Source organism: Panthera onca, chromosome B2 (genome assembly GCF_046562875.1).
Source record: "Panthera onca isolate mPanOnc1 chromosome B2, mPanOnc1 haplotype 2, whole genome shotgun sequence".
NCBI lineage: Eukaryota > Metazoa > Chordata > Mammalia > Carnivora > Felidae > Panthera > Panthera onca.
The window spans coordinates 46,982,471-47,000,360 of record NC_138343.1 but is presented as its reverse complement, the minus strand read 5'-3'; the positions used below and the strand labels follow the sequence as shown (position 1 = coordinate 47,000,360).

General features: G+C 37.8%; 1 non-coding gene across 1 annotated transcript; it reads left to right on the top strand.

Annotated features, from left to right (window-relative positions):
- The first annotated feature begins 7,305 nt into the window (after window positions 1–7,305).
- Window positions 7,306–7,378, top strand: TRNAK-CUU (transfer RNA lysine (anticodon CUU)). The gene has a single exon. It is a non-coding gene; the product is annotated as a tRNA-Lys (tRNA).
- The last annotated feature ends 10,512 nt before the right edge of the window (window positions 7,379–17,890 follow it).

Genomic DNA, 17,890 nt, shown 5'->3' with positions numbered 1-17,890 from the left:
TTTTGTTTCTTCTCATGAATGCAGAAAGAGAAAAAATTCATTTTTATTTTCAATTTTTATTAAAAATATTTTTATTTAATTTTTTTCTACTATATTTTTTACTGTTGTGAAAACTTTTTCAAATTCTATTTTACTTCCATCATTTCATTTTAGTCTACTTCAGTGTATTCATTTTTTTCAAATTTTCAATCGATTTCCTTTTTTTTTTCTTGCCCCTTTTTTCTCTAATCTATCAAGCCCCTTTCAACACCCAGACCAAAACACACCTAGGATCTAGCATCACTTATTCGATTTGTGTGTGTGTGTGTGTGTGTGTGTGTGTTTCTAATTTATAATTTTTTTTAATTTTAATATTTTTTAATTTTAATTTTTTTACTGCATTAATTCCTTTTCTCCCTTCAAAATGACAAAATGAAGGAATTCACCCCAAATAGAAGAGTAGGAACAAACGACATCCAGGGATTTAACCAACACAGATACTAGAAAGATGTCTGAAGCAGAATTTAGAATCACAATAATAAGAATACTAGCTGAAGTCGAAAATAGATTAGAATCCATTCCTGTGGAGATAAAAGTAGTAAAAGCTAGTCAGGATGAGATAAAAAATGCTGTGACTGAGCTGCAATTTCAAATGAAGGTCACGGAGGCAAGGATGGATGAGGCAGAACACAGAATCAGTGATACAGAGGACAAACTTGTGGAGAATAATGAAGCAGAAAAAAAGAGGGAGATTAAGGCAAAAGAGCACTATTTAAGAATTAGAGAAATCAGTGACTCATTAAAAAGGAACAACATCAGAACCATAGGAGTCCCCAGAAGAGGAAGAGAGAGAAATAGGTGTAGAAGTGTTATGTGAGCAAATCATAGCAGAAAACTTTCCTAACCCAGGGGAAGACACAGACATCAAAATCCAGGAAGCACAGAGGACTCCCATTAGATTCAACAAAAACCAACCACCAACAAGTCATGTCATAGTCAAATTCACAAAATACCGAGGCAAGGAGAGAATCATGAAAGCAGCAAGGGAAAAAAAAGTCCCTAACCTACAAGGGAAGACAGATCATGTTTGCAGCACACCTATCCACAGAAACTTGGCAGGCCAGAAAGGAGTGGCAGGATATATTCAGTGTGCTGAATCAGAAAAATATGCAGCCAAGAGTTCTTTATCCAACAAGGCTGTCATTCAAAATAGAAAGAGAGATGAACAGTTTCCCAGACAAACAAAAACTAAAGGAGTTTGTGACCACTAAACCAGCCCTGCAAGAAATTTTAAGGGGGACTCTCTGAGGGGAGAAAAGATGAAAACACATGCGCGTGCACACACACACAACACACAAATAAAAAAAAAAAAAAAAGGCAACGAAGACTAGAAAGGACCAGAGAATACCACCAGAAACTCCAACTCTACAAGCAACATAATGGCAATAAATTAATATCTTTCAGTACTCACTCTAAATGTCAATGGACTAAATGCTCCAATCAAAAGACATAGGGTAACAGAATGCATAAGAAAACAAGATGCATCTATATGCTGTTTACAAGAGACCCACTTTAGACCTAAAGACACCTTCAGATTGAAAGTAAGGGGATGGAGAACCAACAAAAGAAAGCCAGAGTAGCCATACTTAGACAATCAGGACTTTAAAATAAAGACTGTATCAAGAGATGCAGAAAGGCATTATATCATAATTAAGGGGTCTATCCACCAATAATACCTAATTGTAAACATTTATGCCCAAATGTGGAAGCACTCAAATATATAAATCAATTAATCACAAACATAAAGAAACTCATTGATAGTAATACCTTAATAGTAGGGGACTTCAACACCCCACTCACAGCAATGGACAGATCGTCTAATCAAAAAATCAACAAGGAAACAATGACTTTGAATGGCACTGGACCAGATGGACTTAACAGATATATTCAGAACATTTCATCCTAAACCAGCAGAATATACATTCTTCTCCAGTGCACATGGAACATTCTCCAGAAAACACCACATACTGGGACACAAATCAGCCCTCAACAAGTACATAATGAAAGAGATCATACTGTGAATATTTTCACACCACAATGCTATGAAACTCGAAATCAACCACAAGAAAAAAATTTTTAAAGTAACAAATACTTGGAGACTAAAGAGCATCCCACTAAAGAATAAATGGGCTAAATAAGAAGTTAAAGATGAAATTAAGAAGTTCATGGAAGCCAATTAAAACCATAACACCACAACCCAAAACCTCTGGGATGCAGCAAAGGCGGTCATAAGAGGAAAGTATATAGCAAGCCAGGCCTTCCTAAAGAAGGAAGAAAGATCTCAGATACACAACCTAACCTTATGCCTTAAGGAGCTGGAAAAAGAACAGCCAATGAAACCCATAACCAGCAGAAGACAGGAAATAATAAAGATTAGAGCAGAGATTAATGCTATTGAAACCAAAAGAACAGTAGAACAGATCAATGAAACCTGAAGCTAGTTCTTTGAAAGAATTAACAAAATTGATAAACCACTAGCCAGTTTGATCAAGAAGAAAAAGGAAAGGACCCAAATAAATAAAATCAAGGAATGAAAGAGGAGAGATCACAACCAACACAACAGAAATAAAAACAATAATAAGAGAATATTATGAGCAATTATATGCCAATAGAATGGGTATCTGGAAGAAATGGACAAATTCCTAGAAGCATATACACTACTAAAACTGAAACAGGAAGATAAAGAAAATTTGAACAGACCCATAACCAGTAAGGAAATTGAATTAGTAATCAAAAATCTCCTAAAAAATAAGAGTCCAAGGCCAGATGGCTTTCCAGGGGAATTCTACCAAACATTTAAGGAAGAGTTAACACCTATTCTCTTGAAGCTGTTTCAAAAAATAGAAATGGAAGGAAAACTTCCAAACTCTTACTAGGAAGCCAGCATTACCTTGATTCCAAAACCAGACAAAGACACACTAAAAAGGAGAACTATAGACTAATTTTCCTGATGAACATGGATGCAAAAATCCTCAACAAGATACTAGCCTACCAAATCCAACAATACATTAAAAGAATTATTCACCACGACCAAGTGGAATTTATACCTGGGATGCAGGGCTGGTTCAATATCCACAAAACAATCAATGTGATTCATCACATCAATAAAAGAAAGGACAAGAACTGTATGATCCTCTCAATAGATGCAGAGAAAGCATTTGACAAAATACAGCATCATTTCTTTATAAAAAAAAACCCTCAAGAAAATAGGGATAGAAGAATTATACCTCAAGATCATAAAAGCCATATATGAAAGACCCAACACTAATATCATCCTCAATGGGGAAAAACTGAGAGCTATCCCCCTAAGGTCAGGAACAAGACAGGGATGTCCACTCTTGCCATTGTTATTCAACATAGTATTGGAAGTCTTAGCCTCTGCAATCAGACAATACAAAGAAATAAAAGGCATCCAAATCGGCCAGGAGGAGGTCAAACTTTTACTCTTCACAGATGACGTGAAACTCTATATGGAAAATCCAAAAGATTCCACCAAAAAACTGCTAGAACTGATTCATGAATTCTGCAAAGTTGCAGGATATAATATCAATGCACAGACATCGGTTGCATTCCTATACACCAACAATGAAGCAACAAAAGGAGAAATCAAGGAATCAATCCCATTTACAATTGCACCAAAAACCATAAAATACCTAGGAATAAATCTAACCAAAGAGGTGAAAAATATATACTAAAAACTATAGAAAGCTTATGAAGAAATTGAAGAAGACACACAAAAAATAGAAAAAGATTCCATACTCCTGGATAGAAAGAACAAATATTGTTAAAATGTCAATACTACCCCAAGCAATCTACATATTCAATGCAATCCCTATCCAAGTAACACCAGCATTCTTCACAGAGCTAGAACAAATAATCCCAAAATTTGTATGGAACCAGAAAAGACCCTGAATAGCCAAAGCAATCTTGAAAAAGAAAACCAAAGCAGGAGGCATCATAATCCCAGACTTCAAGCTATACTACAAAGCTGTAATCATCAAGACAGTATAGTACTGGCACAATAACAGACACTCAGATCAATGGAACAGAATAGAGAACCCAGAAATGGACCCACAAACGTATGGCCAACTCATCTTTGACAAAGAAGGAAAGAATATCCAATGGAATAAAGACAGTCTCTTCAGCAAGTGGTGCTGGGAAAACTGGACAGCGACATGCAGAAGAATAAACCTGGACCACTCTCTTACACCATACACAAAAATAAACTCAAAATGGATGAAAGACCTCAATGTAAGACAAGAAGCCATCAAAATCCTTGAGGAGAAAGCAGTCAAAAACCTCTTTGATCTTGGCCGCAGCAACTTCTTACTCAACACGTCTCCAGAGGCAAGGGAAACAAAAGCAAAAATGAACTACTGGGACCTCATCAAAATAAAAAGCTTCTGCACAGTGAAGGAAACAATCAGCAAAACTAAAAGGCAACCAACAGAATGGGAGAAGATATTTGCAAATGACATATCAGATAAAGGGTTAGTATACAAAATCTATAAAGAACTTATCAAACTCAACACCTAAAAAAACAAATAATCCAGTGAAGAAATGGGCAAAAGACATGAATAGACACTTCTCCAAAGAAGATATCCAGATGGCCAATGGACACATGAAAAAATGCTCAACATAACTCATCATCAGGGAAATACAAATCAAAACCACAATGAGATATCACCTCACACCTGTCAGAATGGCTAACATTAACATCTCAGGCAACAACAGAGGTTGGTGAGGATGTGGAGAAAGAGGATCTCTTTTACATTGCTGGTGGGAATGCAAGCTGGTGCAGCCACTCTGGAAAACGGTCTGGAGTTTCCTCAAAAAATTAAAAATAGAACTACCCTATGACCCAGCAATTGCACTACTAGGTATTTATGCAAGGGATACAGGTATGTTGTTTCAAAGGGACACACGCACCCCAATGTTGACAGCAGCACTATCAACAATAGCCGAAGTATGGAAAGAGCCCAGATGTTCATTGATGGATGAATGGATAATGAAGATGTGTGATATATGTGTACACACACACACACACGCACACACACACACACACACACACAATGGAGTATTACTCAGCAATCAAAAAGAAAGAAATCTTGCCATTTACAATTACATGGATTGAACTAGAGGGTATTATGCTAAGCGAAATTAGTCAGAGAAAGACAAACATCATATGACTTCACTCATGTGAGGACTTTAATACACAGAACAGATGAACATAAGGGAAGGGAAGCAAAAATAATATAAAAACAGGGAGTGGGACAAAACATAAGAGACTCTTAACAATGGAGAACAAACAGAGGGTTACTGGAGGGGTTGTGGGAGGGGGGATGGGCTAAATGGGTAAGGGGCAATAAGGAAACTACTCCTGAAATCATTGTTGCACTATATTGCTAACTAATTTGGATGTACATTAAAGAAATAAAATTAATAAAAAAAATAAGGCAAAACTCAGAGGGTCTTGAGTATACACAAGTATTTTTTTAAGTCTATAATTTTTATGTGCTTAGAAACAGGGTTATGATGGCCACCAGCCCTTAGCTTATGAGCACTTTCTCCTTGCCTTTCTTCAATGATCTTCTTACAACCGGTAGTTTTATTTTAAAATTCTGAGTTCATGGCCTTTTTTTCACAGTAGAATATGTCCTTTTTTATCCATCTTGCCTAGAATTTGGTGAAGCATTTTAATTTGAAGATTTGAGTCTTCTGCTCAGATAAACTTCCTTCTACTACTTAATGTGTTCCTCTTCTCCATCTGTTCTTTTTTTTTTTTTTTTTTTTGTCTAGCACTCCTGTTATTCACACAGAAAGTCCACTGGATAGGGTGCCTGGGTGGGTCAGTTGGTTAAGCATCTGACTGTTGATTTCAGCTCAGGTCATGATCTCATGGTTCAGTGAGATCAAGTCCTGTATTAAGCCCTGCATTGGGCTTCGTACTGACAGCACACAGCCTGCTTAGGAGTCTCTCTCTCCCTCTCTCTCTGCCCCTCCCGTCCTCAAAAGTAAATATTTTTTTTTAAAGTCTATTGGGTCTGTTATCCAAATCTATTATCTTGCCCATTTTTATATCATTGGTTTTAACAGAGATTCTGTGCTCTTTCCATTTGTCTGCTGGTTTGTTTGTTTGCAAATCATCATCCGTTTTTATAGATGCGGCAAAGGGGCGTGTGTGTGTGTGTGTGTGTGTGTGTGTGCATGCTATGCTTAAATATCCTTAATTGTTCTTACAATTTTGTTTATTGGGAAATGGGGTGCATTTTTGCTCAAGATCAAGTTCAAAGTCTAACTTAGCTCTGTCAATATTTAAATAACATTTTTATACCATTTTGTATCTCTCCCAGAAAAACACTTCAGATATCAAATAATACTATTTATATTAATTGGCTGATTTGTACTAATTGGCTGATTTTTAAGCTCTACCTAGCTGATTGGTTTCAGGAAGTTTTTGTTATTCTTTGTTCTTATCTAAGTCTGAAAGACTGGTCTATAATTTTTAACTGCAATTTCAGGCAGTTTGGGGAAAGCAGAGATATTTTCAGGCTTCCCAAGCCCTTGTTTCCACAGTCTTTAATTGTCTATTGCATAAGATAGGAGAGCTCTGCTGATATAAGGGAGGACTTCTACAATAGCTTTATTTTGCTAGAAGCCTCTTATTTTGTGTATCTCTTGATTCTCTTCATTCTGTGTTCTGACACCCCTTTGGTTGGCTGTTGATTTTGTTTGTCTATTCCCTGGGGGGTGAAGTTTCAGTTGCTGAGGTACCTTGGGTAGCAACAATCTTGAAAATGAAGGGAGGAACAGCAATCTGGCAAAAATACATCAGAGATTTGCCAGATGGTGAACACATACTCCCCCTGATTAGAGCCTGAACAAAGCTTCTTTGTTCCTCAGTCTTTTCAGCAGTCAATGCTTGATGTTCTAGACCAGTGTCAGAAGGAACTCAATGCATCTGCTAAGCATTCCTGCACCTCATGGGGGACCAGCGAGACCCACTGTCATCTCAGGAATGCTCAGTCAGGAAGATAAATTCCTTGGGAATTCACAAGTCTCTGCAAACCAGTAGTTCTCAAATCCTTACCCCTTGGGTCTCTGCCAACTGCCTCCAAACTTTCATCCAACACAAAGGAGGGAGATTCTCTATCAGCTTTTTTTTCTCCAAGGTCTTACATCATCCAGTTAAACAGCAGACCTGGCTACTACTCAGCTCAGGACAAGTCCTATAGTTTGGTTAGAGATGTAGGATGAAAAGTGCCTGGCTGGCTGGCTCAGTTGGCAGAGCATGTGACTCTTGATCTCAGGGTCATGAGTTCAAGCCTCATGTTAGGCAAGGAGCCTACATAAAAAAAAAAAAAAAAAAAAAAAGAGGGGCCCCTGGGTGGCGCTGACTTTGGCTCAGGTCATGATCTCACGGCTCATGAGTTCAAGCCCCATGTTGGGCTCTGTGCTGACATCTCAGCACCTGGAGCCTGCTTCGGATTCTGTCTCCCTCACTCTCTGACCTTCCACTGCTCATGCTTTGTCGCTCTGTCTCTCTGTCTCTCTGTGTCTCTGTCTCTCTCAAATATAAATAAACATTTAAAAATTTTTTTAATTAAAAAAAAAGATGTATGATGAAATCAGGAGGGACACACTCAAGCAACCATCTTCCCACTTAAATAAGGTATAAAGGTGTGATTCCATGTACTTGACAATTTGGTAATGTTACATTTGCCTTTTGAAGATGAAAAAGTAAACTCTTAAGAGCTGATACTTCTCATTTTGTTCTTTATAACCCTCATATCTTGAGAAAGCGCATGTTTAAGTGATGTTTGTTCAGTGGATAAATGAGTAAATAATTGAATAAATGAACAAATGAGTAAAATCAGTCTCAAAAAAGCAAGGAAATTTTTATTATTTACCCTGTTACTCATTTATTCAATAATAATTTGTGGAGCAATTGCTATGCACCAGACTCTATAAATCTGTAAATACAAAGTCATATAAGACAAAGTCCTTGACCTCAAGGGAAAAGAAATATCTATCTATTGCCTATCTATCTATCTATCTATCTATCTATCTACCTATCTATCTATCTATCCATCCATCCATCTGTATCAACCAGGAATATAGCTAGTGGATCAGTGATAGACTAAAGTGTGAAGAGAGCTAGAATGGTAGCATACACAGAGTGTCATAAATAAGAGAGAGGAACCTAAGTAAAAATCAAGGAAAACTTGCCAGAAAAAAATGCATTAAAAAAGCATACAATTAGGCAAAGAGTGATTTAAGACTCAACTCTATTGAAATAAAGCCAAAACTCTTTCCCCTGGAGAGTACTTTGTTTATGAAATGAAAGATTAGAAGTCTGCTCAATCAATTCTTTCTTCTTCTTTTTGAAGATAGAAGTTATTTGTGTGTGTGTGTGGGGGGGTGTTTACATGTATGTGAGTTGGTGGGATAGGTCAGCTGGAGAGAGTAGCAAATGAGGGGAGTTAACAAACTCATGAACTGTCAGATCTCTCTAACCTGTACCTTATTTCCTAAATCACCCACCTCTATCTTGTCTACTCCTAAACCTATGTTCTGTCCATTTGGGGGGCACAGAATCCAGTCTTTTCTAACTAATAACCTTAGCTCTTATCGTGGTCTTATTTCAATGTGTATTCACCAGAAATCTCTCAGAATAATATCGACCCCAGTGTTGTCCAACCAAAATGAGACCAGCTATGGGAGCCTCCAAACCAGTGCATCTTGTCCTTGTTAACCAGACATAGACACTTCCTGTAGGAGACCTCATTTGACAATAAGTACTGATCTGCCAGGCCCACTTTTGGACAAAGTCCTTTTTGGGGGAGTGCCCATGAGTAATCCAGGTCTTGAATTTAATTCGTACTTAGTCTTTCACTATTTCAGTATCTTTGGAAAAGTATTTTAGTTTTCTGCATCTCTTTACTCACCTACTAAAAGATATAATACCAACTCTGTGGAGTAATTTTGAGGATGAATAGTGACATTTTGACACTTAGGGACACTTAAGAAAAATTAGAAGAAAGTTAAGTCATCTTAATATTCTTTAAAATTGTTAAGGAATTTACATTAACAGGGGCTTTTCCATAAATTATCCAATTTTGCTCTTGCAATGGCCCTCTGGGTTAGGTATTATCACTGAGGAAGCTGAAATTTTGGCCAAGGGAGCTGAGGTTCAAACATAGATCTTGTAACTTCAAATACTGATTTTTTACAAACAACTCCAAACGCTTCCTCTGAAAATTAAGTCGTAAAAGCACAGAGAAATGAATGTCTCATGGTGGAATATCAAGCATTAGTAAAAAGATTGTGGGAGAGATTTTGGCACCACATAGCCAGCAGCTTACCCCAGCATTGAATGAATTCCATCAGACCTAAGGAAGAGCGTCTTAGACATGAGCATTCTGCCACAGCTGCCTGAATCATGAAGACTGTGGGGATATTTTAACCTCCAGCATCTAGAATTTGTATATAGTTCTCCTAAGAACCCATTTATAGCAATAAAAAAAATCGGAATTGATTATCCTTCAAATTTTGTCCATTTCCTGATTTCCATATATGCATTAGATAAAATGATGTATGATGTGGAAGACACTTTTCTGGTCACGAGGGATATCAGTACTTACCTTGAAAAGGAGCCATTCTTGCATTCTCTTTTCTACACATGGTATAATTTCAAGAACCAGAGCAATATTGGTCCATAAAAATAAATAAAACCCAAACAAATGCCTGATCTGTTCCCCTGGTCAAGTTTACACATCTCTGCTCCAAAGCATTGAACTAGGCCGAGACTTGCATTTTGCTTAATCGATTTTTTATGAAAACCCATTGAGTGCCTGTAGGTCATGATCTCACCGTTTGTGAGTTTGAGCCCCGAGTTGGGCCAGAGCTGACAGAGATAGGCTCCAGCCTGCTTGGGATTCTTTCTCTCCATCTCTCTCTGCTTCTTCCCTGTGCACTCACACTTTCTCTCTCTCTCTCTCTCTCAAAATAAAAAAATAAAGAAAGAAAAAATAATGTAAATTACACACACACACACACACACACACACACACACACACGGGAGCACCTGGCATGATATCCAGCACTCAGGCAGTTAGTTCTGGAGACAAAAGTTTCAAGTCCCATCTTATTTCTGTCTTTCAGTAATTAAAGCTCCCATCTACTCCAAAGAGTTTGTTTGGATATGAAAGTCAATACGTTTTTTAAAAAAGATTTATTCTTGGGGCACCTGGGTTGCTCAGTTGGTTAAGTATCCCACTTTAGCTCAGGTCATGATCTCACAGCTGGTGGGTCCGAGCTCCATGTTGGGCTCTTTGCTGACAATTCAAAGCCTGGAGTCTGCTTAGGATTCTGTGTCTCTGCCTTGCTCTGCCTCGCTCTGCCCCTCCCTGGTGCTCTCTCTCTCAAAAACAAATAAACATTAAAAAAATTAAAAATTAAAAAAAGATTTATTCTAAAAAGCTTAGCTGATATTTTTGTCAATTTTTCATCAACATAAATCTGAATGTCCGCTTTCTGCACATTTTATCTTATTATCCTCCTGAAATGAAATCTATTAAAGTAGGACCAAATGTCCTCAGAAAATATTTGAATATTTTGCTCTCTACCTCCTTGAAATAAAGAGACTTCTGTAAGTTTTTGAAATATTTTTATTTTGAAACAATCTGAAGCTTTCAGAAAAAGAAGTACAGTACAAAAAACTGTGTTTTCTGGAACCATCTAAGTTTCTGACTTCATTGTCCCTGTATAGTTCCTATAAACAAATATTCTCTAAACCAAACTACAACCATCAAAACTAGGGAAATAGCTTTGCCAAATTATGACCATTGTCAGCTTGAGCTCCTGTACCAAAATACACCAGGCAGCTTAAACAACAGAAGTTTATTTTCTCACAGTTCTGGAAGCAGGAAAGTCCAAGATGGAAGTGTCAGCCTATTTGGTTCCTGGTGAACATTCTCTTCCTGTATTATAGATGTCTGCCTTCTCTCTGTGTCCTCACATGGCTTTTCCTAGGTGTGGGGAGAGAGAGAGAGAGAGAGATCCCTTTTTCTTCTTTTAGGGTCACAATTCCTATCAGATTAGGACCCTGCCTTTTGACCTCATGTAACCTTAACTATCTGCTAAAAGCTCTATCTCCAAATACAGTCACATTGGGGGTTAGGGCTTCAACATATAAATTTGGTGTCAGGGTTCGGGGGATACACATAGCAACTATTAAATCTTAAACCCTCCCCATTCAAGTTTCACCAAATGTCCTAATGATATCCTTTGTAGCAAAAGAATGCAGCTCAGAATCACATTTTGCATTTACTTGTTATTTCTGTCTAATCCCTCTATCTGTAACAGTTCCTCAGTCTGACTTTCATGACCTTGACGCTTTTGAAAATTATAGGCCATTTTTTTTTGTAGAATGCCCCCAATTCGGGTCTCCCTGAGGTTTCCTAATGGCTAGATTCAAGTTATACAACTCTTACAGCAGTATCACAAAAGTGAACTTACATACACTCATTTCATCCCATCAGGTAGAACTTGTTTTTGAGCTTGCTCTATTGCCAATGATCATTTGATCACTGATGAAGGTGGTACCTCTTTCTCCATTTTAAAGTTTCTTGTTCTTACTTTTGTCATTAATATTGTTTTGTAGGAAAACAATGTGATATGCCCCATTCCTCCTCAATCTTTTAATTTTTATTTATTTATGTCAATAGAGACTCATGAATTCTTATTTTATTCAACTGTTTACATTATAGTTATTACTTGTTGTAATGGTAAAATTGTCCCAGATTTGGCAGGTGGAAGACTACTCAGGCTGGTTCCTATGTCCTTCTGATGTGGTGCTTATCTTGTACTTGTCTGGTTCCAGCTCTTCAACCAGTCTTTTCTCCAAATCCTGGTTCCTTTTAGTGGTACAGAGAGTCCCCAGCTTATGATGGTTTGACTTATGATTTTTCAATTTTATTTTATTTATTAAAATTTTTTTTTACATTTATTTATTTTTGATAGGCAGAGAGAGACAGATCACAAGTGGGGGAGGGGCATAGAGAGAAGGAGACACAGAATCCGAAGCAGGTTCCGGGCTCTGAGCTGACAGCACAGAGCCCGACGCGGGGCTCAAACTCACAAACCGCGAGATCATGACCTGAGCCGAAGTCGGTCGCTCAACTGACTGAGCCACCCAGGCGCCCCTGATTTTTCAATTTTAAATGGTGTGAAAGCAATACACAGTCAGTAGAAACCATACTTTGACTTTGGAATTATGATCTTTCTGCAGCTAGTGATACACAGTCTGATCACCTCTCCTTATGCTGGGTAGCTACAGCGCAGCTCCCAGTCAGGTGTGCGATCCTGAGGGTGAAAAACCAGTTATAACCACTCACCAATTCTGTCCCCATGCAACTATTCTGTTTTTCACTTTCGATACAGAATTCCACAAGTTACAATGAGATATTGAACATTCTATTATAAAATAGGTTTTGTGTTAGATGATTGTGCCCAACTATAAGCCTACTGTTATTTTGAGGACATTTTTGTTTGTTTGTTTTGGACAGAGAAAAAGCGTAAGGGAGAAAGGGGCAGAGAGAAGAGAGAGAGAGAAGTGGGGCTCACCTGGGCCTTGTGTTTTTACCTGAAGTGGGGCTGGAGCTCACCAGAAGCGGGGCTCATGCCCACCTGAAATGGGGCTTATGTTCACCTTGATGTGGGACTTGGACTCACCAATTGTGAGATCACAACCTGAGTCAAAGTCAGATGCTTAACAACTGAGACACCCAGGTGCTCTTGAGCACATTTAAGGCAGGTTAGGCTAAGCTGTGATGTTCAGTAGGTTAGGTGTATTAAGTGCCTTTTTTACTTACAATATTTTCAATTTACAGTGGGTTTATTGGAATGTGATCCCAGTGTAATTGAGGAAGATTTGTAGATTCTAAGATCTGAGAACTAAGTGTGCTCTTTGCTATTGGGATATTGCCTCTCCAATGTTCTCTCAGTGGTTGGAGATAGAGAATATCTATGTAAGCGTGTGTATGAATGTGTGCATTTGCACTATAAATGTTTCAATATGTATCTGTATCTATATGCAGTGAGTTCTGCTTTAACATTTGTTTCATAATGTGATTTGAAACTGAAATATTAAGGAACAATTTGAGCATAGCATAAATTTTGTGTTTGTTGAGACATGATTTCCTTTGCAGGAAATACAAAATGAACACAGAAACTGCACCCAGTTGAACCAAGCCTTGTCCATGAAACACATGCATGTACACACGCACACACACACACACACACACACACACACCCCTAACATCTACCATCTGCTTCAACTTACTTCATGTGCTACAGGCCATACTGGTTGCATCTTGTGTTACAATTTTCTGTCTGATTTCAAATGATTCTCCTTTCACTGCTTCACAATAACTCAGAAGCTGTAATCCTTTTCACACCCACTTCCACAAGCAAATTTCTGGTCCTTTTTAAGGACCACATATTCAGTATAGTGTTTCTGTATTTCTTAGCCATTTAACATGTGCAACTGTGCTATCATTTTTACTATGTTCCAGTCTCTTTTTTTTTTTTGAGAGAGAGAGAGAGAGAGAGAGAGTGAGAAAGAGAGAGAGAGAGAGAGAGAGAGAGAGCACAAGCATGGGAGGGGAAGAGAGAAGGGGTGAGAAAGAATCCCAAGCAGGCTCCCACTGTCAGCCAGAGCCCAACATGGGGCTCTATCCCATGATCAGAAAGATCATGACCTGAGCCGAGATCAACAGTTGGACACTTAACCGACTGAGCCAACCAGGTGCCCCTCCAATCTATTTTTTTTTAAATATATCACTGATGAAGTATTTGCTCCAACCTTATTGTCCCATAATCTCTGTCTTTTCGTTGTCTGATTTTGTATGACATGAAAATTTTTAGGTATGTGCATGTCATACTATAGCAGAATTGACTCTATTCAAGACTGTAAATTCATACAAACATCTCCCATTCCAATCCAACACTCCAGTTTATTCTAACTTTCTTGTCTTCTATTTTTGGAGCCCCTTTCTCTATCAGTGACAAACCTTGTGCCTCTTATCCTTAATATGGGTATTTAATTAATCAGGCCCCAGTACGTAACCAATCTCCCCTCACTACCATTGCCTCACTACCTGTGCAGATGGCCTTACCACCCACACTTCATCATCAGGGTTCTCCTTGCATAGATGCCAACTCACCCTTCGTTAGGTTATGAGAACCCACCCTGGACCACTTGTCCATGTGGTCACTCTCTTCACTTTTCTTGGCTCTTATACTTCCCCATGAGCAGCCCTCTTACATGGACACCTTTCTTATGTTGTACAGACTCTCCAGCAATATGTGTTGGTCTGAACTGTTGAGTCACTCTCACCACCAGGTCTGGACATCTACCTTGTTCAGTCCCACCTGTAGCTATAGAACTGAATTGTCCATTAAAAGAAGAAATGGAAAGGGGAAGAGGAAGAAAAAGAGTTGAGATTTTTGTCAAAAGAATAAAAAATAGTGACCTATCACCCTGCAATAATGTCTTCTGGACTTGCATTACGGAATTAGCGCTATTCCATTTTATTAAAGACTTTTAATCTTACAGAAGGATCCAGGTATTATATCTGTATCAAGCCAGGACAAATTACTTTCATTCTTCTCCCAAAGTTCTAAAATGGAGCGAAATGGAGGAGGAAGTGATTGCAAAATATCACTGTATAAGCTGCTGCTTCAATACGTGGTGGATGTTTAGTTTGCTATGCATTAAGGACATTTTATTTTATCCTTGATTCCAAATGTGAAGTGGCTTTTTAGTTCAGAGTGAGTTTTACATGCCCATGATGATGACATGGAACACAGTCTTACCGAGAAAACGTCGTAGAAAATGTTCCAGTTGTAGGGCCAAATGTTGTCTGTAGAGAAAATGCCCAGACCACACAGCAGTGAGCTGTACTATGGTGCTATTGCTTCCAACCTCCACCAAGAAAACGTGTAACCAGCACTCAGTTAATAACAGGGAAGTAAAAACATATATAAATGAATTGATGGAAACCTCTCCACTTATTCTTTGAATAAATTCATGGAGAAAATTAACAATCTCAGGGCAAGGTATCTTAAGGCAAAACACAATTATGTGTAAGATGAGACACTTAGGAGTGAGTCACAGAAGTATCTCTAGGATCTGATCTAAGAAGAATCTAGTCCAGCTCAAAACTATTCTGTTAGAAGCACTTTTTAATAATTATAATCAATTCTTTACCAAGCAACAAATGAGAATTTACATCAGATCTCACAATACACCCTTTTGAGTTTATTGGCCATAAGTATGTAAATTAAAAATGTTTTACATTATGATTTGTAGATTCAGTCATTCTCAGCAAGTCTTTTAGATATCTTCAAAATGTCCTGAGTAGATCCTTTTCAGATATCATTATATCACACATAATGTTCAGCTAAAAATGCATGTCTCTGGAGTGGGCAAAATCAGGTGCAATGGCCTTCTCATTGTTCTTAATCAATATACAGTAGAAGTTCTCTTTACTGACATTTATTGTACTCAACTCATGGAATTAAGCAAGCTGTCTAGTCTATTACGGTAATCAGATTATTCAAATAATTATATGTTACCAGCTTACTTTATAATTGTTTGAATGATCCAATTTTAGCAATTTACCAATATGAAGCCTTTCTAAAACAACCCAGTTCAATATTCACTCATGTTTAAGTGTACTTAAAGTGAGTGGTAATTTCTATGTTGAATTTATTAAAAGGTACAAAGTTTGAGAGTCCTCAAGAATACCCTCAGATTCAATAATTTGTTAAAAAGACTCACAGAATTTCAGAAAAAGCACTTATGCTCACAGTTGCTGTTTATTACAGCAAAAGGATACAGATTGCAGTCAGGCTAGAAAAGAATCATATAGAACAGGTCCAGAAAAATTCCAGACATAAGCTTCCAGTTGCCCTCTCCCAGTGGAGACAACTGAACAGAATGGCAATATGAAGTCCTGCCAACCAGGAAGATCTCCAAGCCTTCGTCTCCAGAGTTTTTATTTGGGCTTAGTCACATAGACATGATTGGCCACCCATATGGCTGACCTTATTCTCTACCCTTCCAGAGACTGAGCTGTTACCACATGGCCCAAGGCCACACTGTTAGCATAGACTGCTTAGGTGGCCCAAAGTCCCTAGGTAAACAAATCAAGCAGGACATTCCAAGAGCTTAGAGGTTACCTCCCACAAGCTGAGAGCAAAGGCCAGACCTTCAGCAATTATATGTTATCAATTTACTTAATACTTCTTTGAATGATGCAATTTTAGTTATTTGTTTATAGGGAAGCTTTCTGAAATTCGTTGCTCATATTATGCACTTATTCACATAAATGTAATCAGTGAAAGTGTTAATTTCTGTGTTGGATATATTAGGAAGACTATAAAAACAAGTTGTTAAAACAACAAAACAAATTGCTTTTGCATTAGGCATAACTAAGACCATAGAGAGTGGCAAGCAAACAACACAAAAATCTAGAAAGACTCTTATTTAGATTCCTTGTCAAGTTCCTTTATGTTATTTAAAGAGCCTGAAGCTGAACATCTTAGACTGTGAATTTTTGGTTAGTTTATGCCAGGAAATAGATAGGAAGTTTTAATATGCAGACCCCCCAAAAAGCTCTTGGCCTTACCACAAAAGGTTGGGAAATAAATGTATATGTGTGGATCTTTATTGACTAATTGCTTTTTCTGGTTTCAAAGTTTTTCGATAACATGCCAAACATTAGATAACAGGGATTTGATAGTGTGGAATTTAATCTGAGCCCTGTGCTCCTGTAAAAAGCAAACGTTAAAGGATCCTTACCCTTTTATGTTCCAGAAAACAAGAGCTTACTGAAAACAAAACAAAACAAAACAAAGCAAAAACTACCATCCCCATAAGACTAGATAAGACTCACAAAGTCCCTTGTTTACCTATGACAAAACCAGACAGGGATCCTCCAAATTCTCTCTTTTTTTTTTTTTTTTTGGTCTCATTAAATTATAACCTGAACTACTTACCCACTGATCAATCAGAACAAAATGCTTGTTAGCCAAACTTGGTTAAACTTCTCTTTTACCTGCAGGGTCCTGAACATTGGTCTGCCTCCAGCTTGAGCCAGCATGCCAACCCTCCTGAGAACAGGCTGGCCTCAGAATATTCTGTGAGCTACTATCCCACCATGCCCTCCTCTCATTCCACATGAAAATATTTTCTTTCTCTCCTTCCTTTATTTCTTTCAAACTTCCTTTCTTATTTTTCTTCCTTTTCCTCTTTTATTCATTAAGAGGAATCTCTTCTGAGTCACTTCCCAGTTGTCAGCAAAATGCTGCCTCTCCCGGACCCCATCTCACCCTTTCACACTCTGGGAGTCTCTGGGAGACTCTTCTTGAGGAAGCACCCTTAGGCCTAGCCCAACTCTGAGGCACTGAAACAATGTTTTTGGTATGCTTATGCCTTATCCATTCCCAAATCATTTAAAGTGGTAAATAATACTATTTAGATTGACAGATTTGATTAAAAACCTTAAGCTCTACTCAGACAGCCTATTTCTGAAAGTTTTTGTATTTGGGTTCACATTTTAAACTGAAAGATTTATTTATTGACTGTAATTACAGACAGTTTTGTGAAAATTTATCTGTTTTTAGGCTTCGCCAGCATTTGTTTCCACCAAAAACCTTTAAGCTGTTTATTGTACATCTTGAGATGTTTTCCCTAGACAGGGGAGGATATGGTACTGTACTTTAATTTATTTTTTTATTTTTTTTTACATTTATTTATTTTCGAGAGACAGAGAGAGACAGA